This window comes from Podarcis pityusensis (genome assembly GCF_964106645.2).
Source record: "Podarcis pityusensis genome assembly, chromosome: 17".
In the NCBI taxonomy this organism is placed as follows: Eukaryota; Metazoa; Chordata; class Lepidosauria; order Squamata; family Lacertidae; genus Podarcis; species Podarcis pityusensis.
In genome coordinates this window covers 30,711,440-30,730,531 of record NC_138042.1, presented here as the reverse complement: position 1 = coordinate 30,730,531, position 19,092 = coordinate 30,711,440, and the positions used below count along the sequence as shown (strand labels likewise).

The 19,092-nt window shown below is 45.4% G+C and overlaps 1 protein-coding gene across 14 annotated transcripts in view; it reads right to left on the bottom strand.

Moving 5' to 3' along the window:
* The window catches only part of NRG1 (neuregulin 1), a 500,813-nt gene that overhangs the window by 314,867 nt on the left and 166,854 nt on the right, over nucleotides 1-19,092 (bottom strand). For 2 of the 14 annotated variants that reach the window (XM_080986792.1, XM_080986795.1), the window contains exons 1-2: nucleotides 15,288-15,351; nucleotides 10,522-10,563 (exon numbers count right to left, since the gene is read on the bottom strand). The exons of 8 other annotated variants lie outside the window; for them this stretch is intronic. The gene's annotated coding sequence lies outside the window, so the exon portion shown is untranslated. Of the gene's footprint in view, nucleotides 1-10,521; nucleotides 10,564-15,287; nucleotides 15,352-19,092 lie in introns of those variants that run through there. 4 more of the 14 variants (XM_080986793.1, XM_080986796.1, XM_080986794.1 and 1 more) reach the window with 4 other exon arrangements.

Sequence of the window (19,092 nt, the reverse complement as noted above, 5' to 3'; positions counted from 1 at the left end):
AACACGATCTGTCTCTGTCTCTTATCATTCTGAACTGTTGCTCACCATACTGACTCAAAATGGTGGACTGAACTTTTCAAAACTGCAATGATTTGTCAGTCAGTGGTACTATCGGCTTCCAAGCAATGCCAGATACTTCCCACTAGTATTACAATACACCTGAAGGTTTTTAGAGCAGCCCAACAGGATTTTGTATACCAAGATCTGAAACTGCTTGGAAGGTTTAGAAGATCACTTCACCCTTTGCTCACTTTAAAAGAAACTACAGTGGTACCTTGGGTTACAGACGCTTCAGGTTACAGACTCTGCTAACCCAGAAATAGTACCCTGGGTTAAGAACTTTGCTTCAGGATGAGAACAGAAATTGTGCTCCGGCGGTGCAGGAGCAGCAGCGGGAGGCCCCATTAGCTAAAGTGGTACCTTAGGTTAAGAACAGTTTCTGGTTAAGAACGGACCTCCAGAACAAATTAAGTTCTTAACCTGAGGTACCACTGTAATATATTGTGTTCACTTGTGGAGATGACAACTTTGCCATTAATGTTGGGAAATATCTGGGACTAGGGAACAACCCCAATAGTCTTAATAATGCAATGATAATTAAATCATGTGTTTGCCTGACCTTTAAAAAGTTGAGCCAGAAAAAAAGGTAAGTTTTAACTATATAATCAAGGGAACTGGACAGAATTCTTCATTCCTGACCATAGCTTTACTTTTGCATTGTTTTCAACACTATAAACTTTTCTTGTGCCTTTCCAGAGCAGCCCAAAGAGTCCAATAAAGTCTGTTCAATATTTTCTTTGATACAAAATGTGGTGTTAAAGGGAGTCTAGGGTCTACTGAACTCATCTTGCATGCGGCAGAGTGATAGGTTATTTTAAACAGCAAACTCAATCTGTTAAAAAAGGGGAATTAGTTTGAAAACAAGTCCAATTTCAGTCGGTCTACAATTGCAAGGAAACAAAAAACCAACAACAACCAGACCAAGCAATCTCACTGCTGTTTTCTGTAACTTCTAGATATATGAGACAGAGAGACTTTTTTTGTTTTGAGAAAATTCCTTTGACAATTGAAGGATGGGATCTGATTGGATCTTAAAAGCATTACAAGTGTAAAGCCATGTCTCTTCAACAGTCACTTCACTTATAAGACACCACTGAGCGGGCAAATTAGAATTAAAATCCTAGGTACAAGTTCTTCCCAAGCAGGAAAACAGTGTGGAGGAAATTGCAGCTTCTACATAAAACCATGAATCTGGCTGAAAGTATATTAGTATGGTAATGGCATGGGTAGCGTGGTCTGCTAGCAAGTCCTCAGTGGATGAGCAGGACAACAGGACAGAAGAAATAAAAGTGAGGCTTGAGCCATTAAACCTAAGAAGATATGGCAAAAAAAGGGTTAGGACAAAAAAATATGTTGTTGTAATCTTGTAAGCTTATACTGTGCTATGCAATTTGAATTGTATTTGGGGAAAATGTGAAATTTCAATAAACATGTAGTCAGCATGGAAAAGGGGAGATGGGACACAATGGGGAATTCCAATGTTGGGCGAGAGCCCCACTGTAATTTCTGGGAAGAGTGGAATCACTAAAGTAAGACCAATGACATGGCACCATAAGGACTCATACATTAACTTTTGAAGACTAGCACATGTTTACAAACTTTTACACTTCTGTATTGGAAGCTGCCCCAGAAATGTGTGCTGAAGTGCAGGATAGGTAAAGGTAAAGGGACCCCTGACCGTTAGGTCCAGTCGTGGCTGACTCTGGGGTTGCGGCGCTCATCTCGCTTTACTGGCCAAGGGAGCCGGCGTACAGTTTCCAGGTCATGTGGCCAGCAGGACTAAGCCGCTTCTGGCGAACCAGAGCAGTGCACGGAAACACCGTTTACCTTCCCGCTGGAGCGGTACCTATTTATCTACTTGCACTTTGATGTGCTTTCGAACTGCTAGGTTGGCAGGAGCAGGGACCGAGCAACGGGAGCTCACCCCGTCGCGGGGATTCGAACCGCCAACCTTCTGATTGGCAAGTCCTAGGTTCTGTGGTTTAACCCACAGCGCCACCCGCATCCCTTCGAAGTTCAGGATATTAAATAGCTACCGGTAAATCAATCAATCAATTGCAGCATGAGCTCCCATTTCATGCAGCTGATAAAGGTTCTTCTCTACAAAAGTAATCACACTGTGGTAAATTTATGAGGCTTTCAGGTGCCACAATACCTTGCTTCTCTTTTATATATAAATTTTTATTAGTTTTACAAAATTTTTAAGACAATACAAACATATAAAAAGACATACAAACACGTATAGTTTCATGACCTTTTTTTCATAAACCTTCTTTCTCGGACTCCCCCATACCTCCCCTTTCTGCATCCCAATGTCCAAAATTTTCCAGCAACTTCTAAATAGTTCTGTCAAACATATGTCTTCTTAATCTTCCCATCAGTCTAATCTTATATCGCTGTAACCCTTTCTTTCTCTAAACCTCGACATTCTAACATTCATCAAGTTTATAATAGTCCTTAAGATAGATTTTAAATTTCTTCCATTCTTCTTCCGCCGTCTCCTTCCCCTGGTCGCGGATTCTGCCAGTCATCTCAGCCAGTGTCATATAGTCCATCACTTTCATCTGCCATTCTTCCAGAGTGGGTAAGTCTTGTGTCTTCCAATACTTTGCGATGAGTATTCTTGCTGCTGTCGTAGCATACATAAAAAAGATTCTATCTTTCTTTGACACCAATTGGCCGACAATGCCCAAGAGAAAGGCTTCTGGTTTCTTCGGGAAAGTACATTTAAGTGCCTTTTTCATTTCATTATATATCATTTCCCAGAAAGCCTTAATCTTCGGGCACGTCCACCAGAGGTGATAGAAAGTACCTTCAGTTTCTTTACACTTCCAACACTTATTATCAGGCAAACAATACCTTGCTTCTCAAAGGAAAAAGAATGAACCACCATTGGCAAGAGCTGCCAGCTCTATGAACACTTAAGCAGTATATGAAATCAATGTTAATTCAACTGAGATATACCGTACAGGTTTGGAAGCATGCCATGAGCTATCAGCGGACAGTGAACGTACCAAGAATGTCCTGAGTAAGAAGGGTATTAGGACTGGGGATCTGGAGAGTGGCAAATGGACAGGCAATGAATCTCAGTTTGGACCTGAGCCACAAGTTGGTTAGAGAGAAGAAGGTCATTAACCAGCTTTATAAGACCAGGTTGAAGTGTAGATCCTTCCTGAGCTGGCTGCTCCAGTAATGTTCTTTGGCTATCTACAGTAGTAGTCAGTGCCGGATTTACGTAAAAGCTAAACAAGCTATAGCTTAGGGCCCCACTCTCTTGGGGGCCCCCAAAAAATTTAAAGGGAAAAAAACCCTGGATGTACATTTCCAAAATATGTGATAAAAAACACATAAAATAAAACCTACACACAGCAACAGTGTTTTGTGTTGTGTATGGACCTATTAGGTCCATAAATTACCATACAGTACAGGGCTCGGCAAGGTTTTACCTGCCTGGGCAAGTCAAGTCCCACGGAGATCTCTCTGTGGGCTGGATTGCATGCGTGCGCGATTTCCAGTGTCTGGACATATGCAGACGCGATTTCCAGCACCACGGAAGCGAGTCCCCGTGCTGTGCCAGTTTAGCACAGCATGCGGGGACTCGCTGAGCGGGCGGCTGGGTTCGGGGGCAGCTTGTGGGCTGGTTAAACTGCTCCCGTGAGCTGCTTGCGGCCCATGGGCCGCAGGTTGCTGACCCCTGATATAGCATATATTCAACACAAAAAAGTGACAATTTGTTGTTGACAAAGGACAGCTGGACATATAAAGGGCCACATTACCTTCAGTAGCTTAGGGTCTCATCAAACCTAAATCCAGCCCTGGTGGTAGTGCTGACATAAAGCAGAAAGACGGCCAGGGGCTTACACATCTGCCCAGCTGCAATGGCGAGGAGTAGTCCCCAGATTAAAATTGGCAGTGGCTCGCACAGTAAGTCATCTAAGTCAGAATGGATGCACTATATACTCTCTGTCTTCTGCTTCTAAATTGTTTTAACTGATTTTAGTCTTGTGTTTTTATATTGTTCAAACCTGCCGTAGGCATGTGTCAGGGAACTGCCATCGGAAGGAAGGGAAGTGAAAGGGCTCACACAGGTTGGGAGAGACTCAGCAGCTGAAGAGGGAACCAGTAGGGGGAGAGGAGCTGAGCTGAGGGAAAGGGAGCTGGAGGGATGGCTCAGAGACACTTCCAGCGAAAACAGTGGGGAGGTTTCAGGACCTCCTGTAGGGACACCCACTCCTCGCCGGAAACTGTCACGCAGAGAGTCCAGAAGACGTGTTTCCGTTAAGGAGCTTTTATGTTGGAAGCGATTCCGAAAGCAACCACTGTCGGAATCTGCCAGCGACTGACGGAGCCATGTTTAAGGGGCTCCGTTACAGACAGAGGTTTGCAAACTTGACCAAACTCTGAGGGACTAGGATTTTACACACAAGCAGCTCATCGTCCCATCACAGCATTCCGACAGTCTTCGTGAGCAGCTTGTGCAGGAGAAGGCATCATGAGCAACCCAGCCGGAACCGGAGAAGCAGGAGCTGGAGCGGGTCCAAGCCTGGAAGAAAGGTACCGGGTGTTGGAGGTCCAGCTAGCGCTGCAGACGGCGAGGCTTGAGGAGAGGAGGGCGCAGGATGCAGACAAAAAGGGGAAAGACACCCAGCTCGTCAGAAAGGTACCAGGATTGGTGCAGAAGTTTGGGGGGGAGCCCAAAGACTATCATGGCTTTCGGACAGAGATGCAATATGCCCTCAATCTGCAGTTTGATGAATTCCCTGACGAGGAATCACGAGTGGCTTTCGTGATTGGGCATCTTGAAAAGGGGGCGAGAGACTGGGTTAGACCCCTGATGGCAGCGAATAGTGACGTCCTAAAGGACACGATGAAGTTCTTTCGCGCCATGGATCTGATGTTTTCCAGCGATATTGAACAGGGAGTGGTCCGCAGACAGTTAATGGCTTGCAAACAGGGGAGCCGATCTGTCCGTGAGTACTGGACTGAGTTCACCATGTTGATCCATAAATTGGGGTGGGATCTATCGGCGGAACCCATTCAAATGCTCTTTGAAGAAGGGCTTTCTTCGGCTGTGAAAGACGAACTTTCCCGGGCGCCCAGGGCGGAGTCTATGGACCAGCTGACCAAATCAGCGCTGACCATAGGAGCGCGCCAGGAGGCGAGAGCATTGGAGAGGCGGGAAGGGAAGGGGGAACGTTGGAAGGAGTTCCGCATTCCAGACATTCCAGAGCCAACTTTCCCGCCGGCAGAGCCGATGGAAATCGGAACAGCGCGCGCGCGCGCAGTTTCAAAGCCCAGTGAGGGGGGAAAGAAGGAGGGAAAAGGCGCCCGGAAATGCTATCTCTGCCAACAGCCAGGTCACTTTGCCAGAGTCTGCCCCCAGAGGAAGGAATGGCAAGGGATGGTAGGAGCTGTGGAGGGAAGAGAGGAAGAAATACCGAAGCAAGTAAAAGCCAACGCCTGGCTGCCACCGTCGGGGCACAGCAGCCAGGCCAAAGAGCAGTGAAAGTGCCCACGCCAGAACCTCCTAAACCCGCCCTAGTGATAGAAGTGGCGCTAGAGCTGCCAAACGGACACCCTCTAAAGATAAAGGCGCTGTTGGACTCAGGCAGCTCCTGCAATTTCATGAGCAAAGAGTTTGCAGCTGAACACCAGATACAGACGATCCCTTTAAGCAACCCCCTGCAGGTGACCACGATCGATGGCAGGGAGCTGTTGGGAGGAGAAGTCAGCTTGCAGACCGTCCCAATGATAATGAAGGTGGCAAGGCACACCGAACTGATAGCGTTTAATGTGGCCACCTTGGGAGGAGCTCCCATTATATTGGGGATGAGCTGGCTAGCGTTACATGATCCGCTGGTGGGCTGGCATCAGAGAGTGGTTTCTTTTGGTTCAGCACATTGCTTAGAACACTGCAAAGAGGGAAAGGGTTTGGCAGGGGCCCAAGCCACCCTAGCAGGGACTGAAGTAACGGAGAACGTGAAGGTACCACGACAATACGCAGATCTCCGCGACGTCTTCAGCGAAAGGGAAGCTGACCAACTACCCCCGCATAGACCCTTTGACTGTCAAATCAATTTACTCCCTGGGGCACAGCTCCCTGTAGGCAAGCTGTACGCCATGTCAGACAGAGAGATGCAGGAGCTAAGAGAGTTCATTGACAAGAACCTGAAGAGAGGGTTCATCAGAGAGTCCAGGGCGGTGGGGGGCAGCCCAGTGTTTTTTGTGGATAAAAAAAACACGAACAAGCCGAGGCTTGTGTGTGACTTCAGGGCCTTAAATGCAGTGTCAGAACCAGTGGCTTTCCCTATGCCCAGGATTGACGACATTTTGACAAGGGTCAGGAAGGGAAAGATTTTTACTAAACTGGACCTAAGGGGGGCGTACAACCTGATACGAATAAGGAAGGGGGATGAATGGAAAACCACCATGTTCACCCCTTTGGGGGCATTTGAATATTTAGTTATGCCCTTCGGCCTACAAGGAGGCTCCGCGTGCTTTCAATCGTTTATGAACCACGTCCTGGGGCCTTTGCTTTACAAGAATTGTGTGGCCTTCTTAGACGACGTGTTGGTGTATTCTGAGAATGAGGAGCAGCATGTGAGAGACGTCAGAGAAGTGTTGAGCAGGCTGCAAGCCAACCAGCTGTGGGTGAAACTGGAGAAGTGTCAGTTTCATACCAAGGAGGTGGAATTCCTGGGGTATCGCCTGTCAGACAAGGGATTGGCCATGGATCCCGGCAAGGTCCAGGCGGTGCTGGAATGGAAAACACCCAAAACAAGGAAGGATGTGCAGAGGTTCCTAGGATTTGGGAACTTCTATCGTAAGTTCATCCGAAACTTTGCCCACCTGACGGCGCCCATTACGGACTGTCTCAGCAGTAAGAAGAAGTTCGTTTGGACTGAGGAGGCGGAGCGAGCATTTGAGGAACTAAAAAGGGCCTTCGCCTCGGAACAACAACTCCTGCATGTGGATTTACAAAAACCGATGAGAGTGGAAACTGACGCATCAGACAGAGCTATTGGGGCGGTGCTTCTGCAGCCAGGGAAGGAGGAGTCAGAGTGGAGACCGTGTGCCTTTTTTTCGCGAAAGCTGAACAAATCCGAGAGGAACTACACGGTGTATGACCGAGAACTACTAGCCATTCATGAGGCGTTCCGGAGATGGAGGCACCTGCTAATTGGCGCACAACATAAGGTGCAAGTGTGCACTGACCACAAGAACCTAGAGTATTGGAGGACGGCACGAGTGCTCAACCAACGGCAAGTGAGATGGGCCCAGGAGTTCTCCAAATTTAACTTTGAGATTTGTTACGTGCCAGGCCCAGAGAACATTAGGGCGGACGCTCTCTCACGCAAACCTGAATATTTGGAGGGGGAGGGAGCACCCGAAGAGAGACATGTCATTCCAGAGGACCGCTGGGTGTGTGGGGCGGCATTGGTGGGACAAAGAGAACTGGTAGAGGAAACAGAGAATGATGAATACGCCCAGAATAAGCTCAGAGGTCTTAGGGGTGAGGGAGAGGAACCAGGGGGTTTCGAGGAAAGAAATGGAGCTTTGTATTACAAAGGGGTACTGTATATCCCTGAAGGAGACTTAAGGGGGAGGGTACTCAAGCAGTTGCACGACAGCCCCACGGCGGGGCATTTTGGACAACACAAAACCATGTGGTTGGTCACCAGGGAATTTTGGTGGCCTAAGGTGAGGGAAGATGTACGGGAGTATGTAAGAGGGTGTGAGCAATGCCAGCGAGCCAAAGGGGAGAGGCGGGCACCGGCGGGGCTATTAGAACCCTTACCAACCCCAGAACGACCTTGGGAGGCAGTGTCGATAGATTTTATGACTGATCTGCCGAAGTCCAAGGGGAAAACAGCCATCATGGTGGTGGTAGACCTACTAACAAAGATGTGCCACTTTGTAGCCTGCTCGCATGCAGTCACGGCGGAAGAGACAGCGAAGTTATTTGTAGAACACATTTTTAGGTTGCACGGGGTGCCATTGAGGGTGGTCTCAGACCGAGGAAAACAATTTACTTCCAGGTTCTGGAGGAAGCTCATGAGCTTACTGCAGGTGGAGGTCAACTTTTCGACTGCCCGGCACCCTGAAACCAACGGGCAGGCGGAAAGAGCAAACGGGGTCCTCCAGCAATACCTGAGGTGTTATGTCAATGACAGAGAGAATGACTGGGTAGAAAAGTTGGCGCTGGCGGAATTTGCCTACAACAATGCCGAGAATGTGTCCACAGGGATGAGCCCCTTCTTGGCTAATTATGGGTGTCATCCCAGGGCTTTCCCAGGGGGAGAAGGGGAGAGATGGGGTGTCCCGGCAGCCGAGCATTTTGTAGAAGAAATGGAAGCAATCCATCGTCAGCTCCAACTCAACTTAGAAAGGGCGAAGGAAGAATACAAGAGGCAGGCAGACAAGAACCGAAGGGAAGGTGAAACCATAAGGGTGGGAGATAGGGTGTGGCTGTCAACCCAAGGGTTGCCGTTCAAAGGAGGTTGTAAGAAATTAAGACCCAGGAGATTGGGTCCCTTTGAGGTCATTCAACAGGTCAACCCAGTGGCTTTCAGGCTCCGGTTACCCAACCACATGAAACTGCACCCAGTATTTCACAGGTCGTTACTGTCACCGTATGAGGGGGGACGAGAAGGGATGGCCACTCGGGGACCGGTCATAGAAGAAAGGGAATGCAGCAGCCATGTGGCAGAAATCCTCGACGCCAGATGGAAGGGGGATCAGGTGGAGTATTTGGTAGCGTGGGAAGGAGAACCGGAGTCAGAAAACACTTGGGTAATGGCAGAAGATATCAATGACGAGGTATTGATAGAAACGTTCCATCAAAGGTTCCCAAGGAAACCTCAGCCTGTGGAGAGGTTCCGGAGGGAATACTTTGGGACCACCGATGAGGAGGAGGAGTTGGAAGGATTCTCGGAATCGGAAGGGGAAGGGGAGATGGACTCTGAGGAGGAGGAGTACTTCGAGACCAGGAACCGCAACAGGTGGAGAGAAGTGTTCGGGACATCGGAAGATGAAGGAAGTTCATTCCGGGGTTTTGCCTCCTCACCGCCCGTAGAGGAGGGGGCGAGAGGGGATGAAGGGGGCCCTGGAGGGGAGGTGGATGTCAGGGAACTGCCATCGGAAGGAAGGGAAGTGAAAGGGCTCACACAGGTTGGGAGAGACTCAGCAGCTGAAGAGGGAACCAGTAGGGGGAGAGGAGCTGAGCTGAGGGAAAGGGAGCTGGAGGGATGGCTCAGAGACACTTCCAGCGAAAACAGTGGGGAGGTTTCAGGACCTCCTGTAGGGACACCCACTCCTCGCCGGAAACTGTCACGCAGAGAGTCCAGAAGACGTGTTTCCGTTAAGGAGCTTTTATGTTGGAAGCGATTCCGAAAGCAACCACTGTCGGAATCTGCCAGCGACTGACGGAGCCATGTTTAAGGGGCTCCGTTACAGACAGAGGTTTGCAAACTTGACCAAACTCTGAGGGACTAGGATTTTACACACAAGCAGCTCATCGTCCCATCACAGCATGTACGATTAAGTGGGGATAAGATAAGAAGTCCAAGAAATAATAATAAATAATATTAGTGCACCTCTGGGAGTTGCTATAGTGTACATATGTCTCTATGGTGTTATGTATTTTTTATTTAATGTATGTGTTCATTCTCTTTTTTAAAAAATAGATGCTTGCCAGCAGTCTTTTCTCTTCATCCCTTTGAGGAAGAAGTTCTACGAAATCAACATGAGACTTGTGCAATGTGGAGAATTCAGAAACGTTTTATTCCACCGGCAGACTGAACTGGTAGATTCCTACAAAGACTTTCTACCCAACAGCTTTGTGGAACTGAAAAATCAGACTTAGCCTAAAGTTTCACATCCCATGTCTCAGGAGAAGAAAAACCCCTAGCAGCTCTTTTTTTCTAATTTCAGTGGATATGGCTGTAAATAAAATCAGTGTAAGCAGTATTGACATTGTTCTGCATTGTGAATATGGGAACTGACTGACAATAACAATCAAGAATGATTAACTCCAGTTCCTAATAGCTTCCTAGCAGCTGTTGCCAGGAATCAATGCATCACTTTAGTATTGGGCAAGTTATATTTATTTTTTTTCTAGGAGAGAGGGGGAAAAAATCCATTTAAATTGCCATATTTGCCATGCTGTGCTGACTGCGAAGTGATAAGTTAGAAATGGGATTGGAGAAAAGGCTGGAATTATATTTCATTAATTAAACCAGATTGAACGAATCAACAAAGAAAAGGAAAATAGGTCACATTAGTGGCACCGAGCTAAAAGGAGCCGCTGTGTTCGAAGTGTGGATAACAGTCACAGAGGGATATCTCATAAAAGGAATCCCCTGTCATAGAATTCAGGGAAGTTCCACTTCCATCACCCTACTATTTTACCACACACACCTTTTACAGGAAAGCAAATTTACCTATTTAAAATATTTTTACCTCACTCTCCAGTTGAGAAGGGCACCCAAAGTGGCTTATGATCTAAAAGACATGACACAAAAGGAAAAAGGGATTCAGAGGGAGGAAAGCAAACAAAGTCACTAGATGTTAGTAACAGGGACCTTATAAGGGCCAAGTAGAAAGTGATCAAAGAGAGGAGGAACCAAACGTTGCTGGTCTCTCAGCTGAGCCAAGGGGCTTGATTCAGATCACCGTTTTTGCTGATGTATGTTCCACCAGAATAAGCTAACCAGAGTTAAGATCCAGCAAAAGTCCCCCTGTTTCCCGAGTCCATTATTCTGGGTGCACACCAGTGTAATATCTACCTTTCTTGTCTCAGCCAGCTGAGTCCCAGCTCTGTCTACACAAGGGTGTTACATTGGTGTATATCTCTGGCAGAGCTGGGATGTGGGGCTTACACAGGCATAGCATGACTGTGCCAGGAAGCAGCTGGCTGAGCCAGAGATCCACCGGATCCTAACTCCCTCCTTCTGGCGGATGCAGGGTTTCAATTGTCCCCTGACAGTGTAATTCTAGACATATCTTCTCAGGAGACGTTAAGTCCTGTTGAATTCAATGGCATATCATCCCAGTTAATAGGATTGCAGTCTAAATTTATTAAAAGTTTTGCATGTCTTTGTTTCTCTTCTAACTTCCTGCGCACGATGTGCAGTTTGGAGTGTAGTAAAAGCAGAGCTGTGTAAAAACGCTTTCATAAAGGAGCTATTTTTTTTTAAAAAAACGAGTCCTGATGAGGACAGCATATGGCAAAATTGTTTCAGGGCTCTTGCTAATCTAGGGCCATATTTTATGAAGGTACACTTACCGGGGTGTTTACCAGCTCTAGTGCAAAGCAGTATTAAGTTTTTCTAAAGCAGCAAATCATTTGGGGTATATGAGGTATTGTATTTGAGGGAGCGTTTTTATTTAATCCATTTTGAAATAATTAAGTCAGAAAGCATCATTGCTGCAGTCCAGCAAAGGAGATCTGTACATGGAACAAGAAATAGGCTTCTGCTTGAGGAGGTGAGGAGGCTGCAGTGTGTATCTGGGCGCACGTCTGCATAGTTATCTGGGCCCAATTAAACTGCCAGGAAGAGTTTGCTGTTTGCGGCAACAATTGCTGCACACAACTAAAACAGGATTGAGGCCAATGTATTTTAGGTTATGGGGCGGGGGGAGTAGCAGGAAAACAAACATCTGAATAATCTGAACTGCAATGTGAAGGAGATCTTCTTCATGTTGTGTTTCAAATTATTCAGGTGCTTTTCTCTCTGCTGCTGCTCCTTTGGCTAACATCTACCAGCCAGTACAATGCAATTTGTATATTTTAAAAAAAACACCAAAATCTCAGAAGGGCATTACTTTCCAATGTGAATAATGTTGCAGGCAGCTATGGTGACAAAGCCCCAGGAAATATAAAACAAATATCATTTTAGTTGTGAATAATTTTAAGAGGACAATAGCAATGTAATTCTGTATTTCGGAGAGGAATCTATATTTTCTCTTTGACCCTAGCTCCATACGTAACACTTTTGTATAGAAAGCTTCTAAAATCCTTAATATAAAAACTCGTCTTTCAAGCAGCCCTCCAGGCTTTAACCAGTTGATTTAAATGGACTTGTGTTCTGCATGTCCTTCCTATATACATTCTTTTCGCCAATTTATTCCATTTGCCCTTCAGCACTCTGATAGCTCTCACAATAATCTGCCTGTTACATGAGCACATTAAATTGAATTCAAAGTTCCAACAGAAGAACTGGAATGGGGAACAAGAAATGGAGAGCTTAGAATTGCAGCTTCGGACAGAGACCGTGCCACTGCTGAATACAGCAGCCTCGCATCTCAGTAACTTCTCTCTTCAGTAGCATTAACTCCTAGTGATATAATAAAATGATTGATCTTACTTCACTGCACTGGAGTATCCCACTCCCTGAAAGAGAGGTCAATGAAGTGGACCCATAGTGTGAAAATCTTGGTTACTGGCATCATGCTACACATTCCATATCACTTAAAAGTTACAGAGCACGGGGAAAAGGAGCAGAAAGACATGTCCAAGCCCCCATAGCTCAATTGGTTAGAGTGTGGTGCTGATAACGCCAAGGCTGCAGGTTCGATCCCTGTATGGTACAGCCGCATGGCAGGAGATTGAACTAGATGATCGCTTACAATTCAACAATTCTATGATTCTATGTCAGGGGCAGCCCGTCATGAACCATGCAGGTTTCAGCCTCAAACCTCTTTGGGTCGCCCTACAGGTGGTCCTGATAAGGAAGTCAGATTAGCCTCAACCAGGGCCAGGGCCTTTTCAACACTGGCTCCGGCTGGTGGAATGCTCTGTCTCATGAGACCAGGGCCCTGTGGGATCTGATTTCTTTCCGCAGGGCCTGTAAGACAGAGTTGTTCCACCAGGCCTTTGGCTTTGAACCAGCCTGATCCCCTCCCCTTCTGTGATGGAATCCCTATTTGGGGACTTCCCTGGCTTTTCTGGCCCACGTAGGACCAGTCTGAATAGTTGGCCTTGGTGAAGATTTGATGTTTTCTCCTCCCAAACAGTTTTTGATCTGGGCTTCCACTGAAATGAGGCTGCATTTTAAGTAGTATTTTAATCTCGTTTTTAAGTTGTATTTTAATCAATTGTTTTTATACCTGATGTTAGCCGCCCTGAGCCCGGTCTTGGCCGGGGTATGTATATGTGTGTGTATATATATATATATATCTATATCTATATATATATATATATGTGTGTGTGTGTGTGTGTATATATATATGTGTGTGTGTGTGTGTGTGTGTGTATATATATATATATATATATATATATATATATGCTCATTAAGTGAATCCCACCCCATGTTAACAGATGGTGGTTTTTCTTGGGGCAGAATTTAGCTTTCTCAGCCACAGAAATGAATCATCACCATCATCATCACTGCCTGGAGTACTCCCTATGGTGTGTCCCAGCCCCTGCCTATTTATAAACTTTATTCCTGTCCCAGTGAATTTATATTATTACCTTGACTACTATCTTTTCCCTTGCCTCCTTAAACTACAGCAGTCGGTCAAATGAAGCAACCTGCATTATTTATTATTTGCCTTCCACATTTATTTCCACAGTTGCCCAGGGCAAGCAACTGTGAGCTTCACTATAATGCTTTGGTGGGTGGGGAAAGAACTTCTAATCAAGACTGCAGGTGGTATAAATTGGCCCTTCTTGGTACAGTCACAATTTAATCAGAATCACAACATTTTTTAACTAAGCAAAGCAACATGAAAGATTTGCTGCAAAGCTGATTCCTCATGCTTGTGCAGAAACGGATTGGTGTTTTTTTTTAAATTTCCAGGCGCCTCACTTAGCCTGGAGGAAACTCTTGACAGGCACCACCAAATGCAACATATTGCAGTATCAGGGCCCAAAGGCTCTCATGTGTAAATGCGCACAAACGATCCCATGGGCTTTCCTAAACATTCTGGAGTGATTCCTTGGTCTATCTGCCACTGAGGAAAATATCAGAAACACAGTGCCTAAAAGAAGAGGAAAATAAAATAAGCAGTGTATGGTGTGTGTGTGTGTTTTCTGACAGTGCTTTATATTACTGAATTCTGAAGAATGTATTTAGAATTAGCAGGCACTTCCCAGAAATTTGAAGAAACCAAAAAAATATTGTGATTCTTATATTGCTGTGGAGCAATATGGATAGTATAATTTGGAGTGTCAGGGCTGTGCGAACACACACACCCCTACCAACATTACCCAGTGTAGGACAAAGTGTCCTACACAACTGTGGGAGCAGGTGGCACTGTGGTCTAAACCACTGAGCCTCTTGGGCTTGCCAACTGGAAGGTAGGCGGTTCAAATCCCCGTGACGGGGTGAGCTCCTGTTGCTCTGTCCCAGCTTCTGCCAACCTAGCAGGTCCAAAACACACCAGCTCAAATAGATAAATAGGTACCACTGCGATGGGAAGGTAAACGGTATTTCCGTGTGCTCTGGTTTTCATCACAGTGTCCTGTTGAGCCAGAAGCGGTTTAGTCATGCTGGCCACATGACCTGGAAATCTGTCTGTGGACAAACACTGGCTCCCTCGGCCTGAAAGTGAGATGTGAACTGCAACCCCATAGTCGCCTTTGACTGGACTTAACCATCCAGGGGTCCTTTACCTTTACTTACCTCCACTGCTCCTGAGGGTGCAGGCTAGCTTAGAGGGGCCAGGACAGACCACACAGCCAATGCAGCTCCACCTTCCAAAAAGAAAGGGGTTGGTGGGGCAGCGGCATAAGAACAACCAATGGTTTGCTGCTGCTGCTGCCTCCCTTGCATCTACCACCTGAGGAGGACTCCTCAATTTGGCTAATGGTAGGGCCTGGTCTTAACAGATTTTGCATCTCTCTACCACGGTTTTACTTGGTATGCTCAGAAATAGCTGTAGCTGCCTTGAACAAAGAGCCTAACTATTATTAATGATACACAGGATAAAAGAGATGTGCGAAGATGAACAACAAGACTTTCCATGTGGAAAATAAGAATTTTTAAAATAAAAAATGGCACAATATACACAAAGGGACAGTGACAATTTTTCATCAGATCTCTCAAAACTACGGCCATTTTAGTTCATAGAGAATTATCCTCCTGCTTTTGCAGGTTCAGATTCATCTTCTACCATAAGTTTAAATGTACAGTATTATCCACATTTGTTAACTGGGCTTTTCAATTAATGATTTTTTTGGGGGGGCGGCTACATTATTTATAAAGAATAGACAGCTGCTTTACCAGAGCCCAGAGATAAGTAGAGCTGCTTACTGAGATTTATGAACTATATGTTACAATTCCTCAAGAACAACAATCAAATGGTTATGGCAGTTCACACAACATTTCAGAAAGTTATAGAATCATAGAATCATAGAATCATAGAGTTGGAAGACACCACAAGGGCCATCGAGTCCAACCCCCTGCCAAGCAGGAAACACCATCAGAGCACTCCTGACATATGGTTGTCAAGCCTCTGCTTAAAGACCTCCAAAGAAGGAGACTCCACTACACTCCTTGGCAGCAAATTCCACTGTCGAACAGCTCTTACTGTCAGGAAGTTCTTCCTAATGTTTAGGTGGAATCTTCTTTCTTGTAGTTTGGATCCATTGCTCTGTGTCCGCTTCTCTGGAGCAGCAGAAAACAACCTTTCTCCCTCCTCTATGTGACATCCTTTTATATATTTGAACATGGCTATCATATCACCCCTTAACCTCCTCTTCTCCAGGCTAAACATGCCCAGCTCCCTTAGCCGTTCCTCATAAGGCATCGTTTCCAGGCCTTTGACCATTTTGGTTGCCCTCCTCTGGACACGTTCCAGTTTGTCAGTGTCCTCCTTGAACTGTGGTGCCCAGAACTGGACACAGTACTCCAGGTGAGGTCTGACCAGAGCAGAATACAGTGGCACTATTACTTCCCTTGATCTAGATGCTATACTCCTATTGATGCAGCCCAGAATTGCATTGGCTTTTTTAGCTGCCGCGTCACACTGTTGGCTCATGTCAAGTTTGTGGTCAACCAAGACTCCTAGAACCTTTTCACATGTACTGCTCTCAAGCCAGGTGTCACCCATCTTGTATTTGTGCCTCTCATTTTTTTTGCCCAAGTGCAATACTTTACATTTCTCTCTGTTAAAATTCATCTTGTTTGTTTTTGCCCAGTTTTCTAATCTGTCAAGGTCGTTTTGAAGTGTGATCCTGTCCTCTGGGGTCTTAGCCACCCCTCCCAGTTTGGTGTCATCTGCAAATTTGATCAGGATGCCCTTGAGTCCATCATCCAAGTCGTTGATAAAGATGTTGAATAAGACTGGGCCCAAGACAGAACCCTGTGGCACCGCACTAGTCACTCTTCTCCAGGATGAAGAGGAACCATTGATGAGCACCCTTTGGGTTCGGTCAGTCAGCCAGTTACAAATCCACTGAGTGGTAGCATAGTCAAGACCACATTTTACCAGCTTCTTTACAAGAATATCATGGGGCACCTTGTCAAATGCCTTGCTGAAATCAAGGTAGGCTACATCCACTGCGTTCCCTTCATCTACCAGGCTTGTAATTCTGTCAAAAAACGAGATCAGGTTAGTCTGACACGACTTATTTTTTAGAAATCCATGCTGACTATTGGTGATCACAGCATTCCTTTCTAGGTGTTCACAGACTGTTTGCTTAATGATCTGCTCCAGAATCTTCCCTGGTATTGATGTCAGACTGACTGGGCGGTAATTATTTGGGTCCTCTCTTTTCCCCTTTTTGAAAATAGGGACAACATTTGCCCTCCTCCAGTCTGCCGGGACTTCGCCTGTTCTCCAGGAATTCTCAAAGATGACTGCCAGTGGTTCTGAGATCACATCTGCCAGTTCTTTTAATACGCTTGGATGCAGTTCATCTGGCCCTGGAGACTTGAATACATCTAAATTAGCCAAGTATTCTTGTACTATCTCCTTAGTTATTCTGGGCTGTGTTTCCTCTGCTGAATCATTTGCTCCAAATTCTTCAGGTCGGGCATTGTTTTCTTTATCGGAGAAGACTGAGGCAAAGAAGGCACTGAGGAGTTCAGCCCTTTCTGTGTCCCCTGTTTGCATTTCACCATCTTCTCCTCTGAGTCACCCCACTGTTTCTTTGTTCTTCCTTTTGCTACGAACATACCCATAAAAGCCTTTTTTGTTGCTTTTAACCTCTCTAGCAAGCCTGAGTTCATTGTGTGCTTTAGCTTTTCTGACTTTGTGTCTACACGTGCTGGCTATTTGTTTGAATTCCTCTTTGGTGGTTTCCCCCCTTTTCCATTTTTTGTACACATCCTTTTTTAATCTTAACTCAGTTAAAAGTTCTTTAGATAGCCACCCTGGCTTCTTTAGGCACCTTCCATGTTTCCGTCTCATTGGTATTGCCTGAAGTTGTGCTTTTACTATCTCCCTCTTAACAAACTCCCAGCCATCATGAACTCCCTTTCCTTTTAGTATTACTGTCCATGGGATCTCACCCAGCACTTCCCCAAGTTTTATGAAGTCAGCTTTCTTAAAGTCAAGAAATTGAGTCCTAATATGCTTGGCTGCTCCTTTCCGCTGTATAGTAAACTTCAGAAGAGCATGATCACTCGCGCCTAATGATCTTTCATCTTTGCATTGTATTGAATGACCATTTTGATTCTTTCAGATATATGTACAGTGGTACCTCGGGTTACATACGCTTCAGGTTACACACTACGCTAACCCAGAAATAGTGCTTCAGGTTAGGACCCTTGCTTCAGGATAAGAACAGAAATCGGGCTCTGGCGGTGCAGCAGCAGCAGGAGGCCCCATTAGCTAAAGTGGTGCTTCAGATTAAGAACAGTTTCAGGTTAAGAATGGACCTCCAGAACGAATTAAGTACTTAACCTGAGGTACCACTGTAAATGGAAGCTTGGCGCATCAACAGCCATGACAGCTAAATGAAGGTTCTGGTTCAAAGACAGTATAGTTTCGATTTCCCAAATTTGAGAAGTGATGCTTTGGGGGTGGCGGGTGGGGAGACAGTATTACAGCACACATTGTAAAATTGTATTGCAGCTTTCTCCTTAGGCACGCTGGCCCAAATGACTGACAGAAACCTGATCCCAATGAAGTAAAATACTGCATTCACAGTAGTTCTTACGAAATACATTCTAATCTAAACAGTACATGAGTGACATTTAAGAGTTTTCTTTCATTTGGGCCTGAGCAGGGAGGTCACCTGACTTGAAAGGAATTCCTATATTTGACCCATGGGTTGTATTCTCTAAAATCCAGAGCCCATTCCTTGCTAAATCTGATAAGTGTCCGCCTGCTTCTTAAAATCCTGTCTCTGCCCCATCACGACACCTTTAACTGCAAAGCCTTCCATTCTGTTTATCGCTGATAACAGCCGATGTTGTCATGTGGAGCAAAGTACACAGCGCTCAAACTGAAGTTACAGGGCCACTGACATAAGCAAGCACACTGACATCAGCCTCTTAAACAAGATGGAACAGAAAAGCGATACATTGTTTGCGGTTATTTTTAGAAAGCAGAATGGTAAAAGAAATTAGCTCAAACTTAAACATCGTGTTCTTTATGTTAAAACGCTTCATCTTACTTGAAATGCAATCACTACCCCCCATCCACCCAGTTCTCTTAACACTTATTGCTTCTGCTTGTTTTTTCTTCAATAAGCTTATTGCTTATGGCTGCTCTTTCTTCCCCGTTTTTTTACTTATCTCTTGAATCTAGAAAGCAAAAACAGAGCTCAGTGATCTATATTTCCACCTTGCTACAATCCTCAAGTGATTTTGTTCTGGGTATAGTTTCGGTTTGTCAACAGATTCACAATGCAAAATGCACAGTGCAATACTTCGGTTTACTCAGAAGTAAGTCCTACTGCTTTCTGTGGAAGCTTATGGTGAGTATTTCAGATTGCAGCCATAGGCTATAGAGAACTGATATGAGGTGTGTTTGTGTAAAGACTTGCATAGCATACATCAGAAAAGTATGCAAAATGTATTAGACATATACTAATATAATTATTGTAATAATATAAATGGCAACATCAATATTTCAAAA